This window comes from Scatophagus argus, chromosome 21 (assembly GCF_020382885.2).
Source record: "Scatophagus argus isolate fScaArg1 chromosome 21, fScaArg1.pri, whole genome shotgun sequence".
In the NCBI taxonomy this organism is placed as follows: domain Eukaryota; kingdom Metazoa; phylum Chordata; class Actinopteri; family Scatophagidae; genus Scatophagus; species Scatophagus argus.
Window position 1 is genome coordinate 13,892,221 of NC_058513.1, and position 3,269 is coordinate 13,895,489.

The window sequence follows — 3,269 nt, forward strand, 5'->3', positions numbered from 1 at the left end:
CGCTTTTGAACACTGAGCACATTAAGAAAGAAACATGAGCAGACACCTCTGAGAGCAACCGCACAACATACCATTTGGTAATTTGGATGAACTGACCCTTTAACCAATCCAGATGACAGAAACTCAAAGCCTGGCAGTTGTAAAATGTATGAGAAGCTAAATTCCACTCCGTTGCGTTGCAGTTGTGTGGAAGAAGTTTTAGACATGGACATCATTGGGCAACTGAAACCAAACCATCTGCATGGTCAGATACAAAAATATGTTTGTGTGTGTGTGTGCGTATGTGTGAGTTAGAAAGAGAGAGAAATCTGGCCGATGAGGCCCTTTGATAGGCTGATAGCATCCCCATATGGAACTGTGTGTGTATCAGTGGTGATCCAGTCTGCATTGAATCTGTCATTTTATTTTTCTGTCTTTGTGTTTCACTGTTTACATGTAACTAATTGTTCACAGCTCTCACATTTCTCGTCTGGTAACTTGATGTACAGGCAGCGTTCTTTACAGAACACGGGTTCATAGGGCTCTCTGTTTGGAGTTCCTTTGATTTCTCTACAGGGATTATCCTGCAAGTAGTAGCTGTGACTTCTATAAGGGCAGACAATTTCATTTAGCTGTACTAAACATTGTTTGGCTGTGAGTGCACATACTGGACTCACCCGTGCCTGATTGATTTGACACAACTATGTGGCAAAGCATGTGACCCCTGGTGCTTTGTGAATGCACGGGGTCACGGATGACATCACATGATTGATTTTTACTGTCCTTTCTTGAAACTTGTTGCACAAAGAACAAGCATTGATCCACATCATCAAAGTAATCCATGAAGGGTGAGCCTCATATATACGTTTGGAAGAGCGACACAGCGGCGGCTACATGTACATTTCACTTTAAGGCTAATTTCTGCAGTTTGCGCGGTCGCTCTGTGAGGTTAAGTAAATGGCATCAGATGTCGTGAAGTGCCAGTCAGGGTGCTCAATTATCTTTATCCCAGTTTTCCACTTTTCATTTCTATATTGTGCCTGGCCTCCTTATGCTCCAGTATTGATCTGTCCATCAAGGATTGTTCACCTCTTGTCAGAGTGTTGGTTACATGTGGGGGTGTGCAGCGTATAGCACAAAGAAGCAGCCCAGTGGGATAATCATGCAGAAAATGAACGTGGCGAATCTCACAGCCATGATTTTATCAATGTTTGGGACTGATTGTATATTGTTTACAAAAAATGGTTTCAGTCAGATTGTGTGTTGTGTCATAAATGAAACCCAGATAACATAGAAGGCTATTTTATCACGTGCTGCCCCCCCACCACCACATTATACAAGGGGAGCATTTAAATTGACCTTTAAGGCACCTTCTTCTCATACATTGCACAAACCGTGCACATATTGAGAAAAAGAAAAGTGCCTAATGTAATCTTTGTGAAGGAAAAAGAAAAACAAATCTATAAAAATATTCTCCATTTTCTAAACAAGATCTGGAGATAAATCAAAGCCAGCAAAAACACTTTAACACATCACATCTTATTTAGCTGATCGATTGCATGTTCCTTTTTAAACAACACTATCAGCAAATTGCAAAGTGCTTTATTAGTTTTGTCTTACCATGCAAAACCAAGATTTCATGTGCTCTACAGTCCTTCGCTGCATCAATGTAAAATATCTTAGTGGAGATGGACAGGAGTCTCGAGTGGCGACAGGATTTATGCCATCCTTTTAGCAGAGACAGTATAGATTCAGTGTAACGCCATCTGAAACCATCTCATATTGAACTCTGACCCCGATCTCAATGCTCACAAATTCACAGACAGAGTTCACAGTGAGTCTCTGTGGAGAGCTGAGCAACGTGCTATCCACATAGCAGCCTCTGGAGACACACATCTATCAATCTCCAGATGAATTATTGAAGGCACCCCACCCCCACCATGTTTCTTACATGGGCTGGAATTAGTGGTCGTTGCAGAGCACAAGGACCATGCTGCATTAGAATTCGATGGGTGAATTTGTGCAAATTTTGATGTTTTGCTCAGGCTGTGCATGTGTGTGTAGCCTAGTTATTTTTGTGTGTGTCAGTTCAATTCTTATACCTCAGCTGCTTTCCCTTTACACTCTGCGTCCACCTTGCAGACTCTTATCAGAATGATTTCCCTCAACATACTCGGCACAAACACCATTTTGATGCAGCAGTTCATAGCTTTTACACTTTTCCATTTCTTGGTAAGTTACCACAGTTTGATTTCTCAGGTTTTTGGCTGAATTAGAAAATACCTTAATGTTAAAAATGTAACATTTATCTGAATAAAAATCCTCCTCACCACATGATGCCAAAGTTGTGGTGTTTGAGGTTGTTACAGAGGTCAGTGTGTCACAAGGATTTCATCTCCCTTTCTCAGCAGCTGAAACATGTTCAACATGCATGAAGGCTGCGCGTGCACACACACACACACACACACACACACACACACTGCCTTCTCTTTTTTTTGCTAATGAGGTGGCAGGGCCTCACCATGCAAGGATAAAGAGGGGGTGAATTGTTCAGACCCCCAATTGGTCCGCTTGAACTTGTGAAATAGGATTGACACTGCACTCAAAATGAGCTCCCGCCATGTCGGAACAGCAGACTGAAGCCCCCCAGGAGGCTAAGTTGAATCAATTCTCCTAATGATGTTTGCAATTTAGGAGGCTAATGACATGCACTATGAACTGGAAGATTATGTCTACGAGATGCCTCTCAGAGTCAAGTGTCAGAATAAAAGTCTCAGAGAATCAGTGAACTGAACCGAATGTGGGAACAAATATTCAAATCCTAAAGATGCACGAGTTAGGACTTTGAGCAAAAGTCCCAGCAAGTCTGTCTGTGCTTTCTGATAGAAAATGTAAGAGATTTGTGCCAAATCCAAGTCGAGTCTTCATAAGGAAATTTCAAGTGAGGTTGCAAACTTTTTAAAGTACTGAGTTCATTCATCAGGCTCAGTTTAGTCTTTTTACAAAGCTGGCATCTAGTCATTTCAGTCAGTAGGTCTAAACATTCTGTGGATAACCAAGGGATATCTTAAATGAAATTATGATTCAGTAGTTTACCTCCATAAGTCAGGCAACTTGTGTTGGCCAATTAAAATATAATGGTCACAAATGATGCTGCACATATGAAAGGATTCAAGTGTGACTTTTAGCTCTTGATGAATGATAATGTTGCTCAGACACCGCAGAGTGTGTAAATAAGCAACTGCTCGCTTACAAGTTCACCACATCAGCGTAAGAGGCGATGATATGTC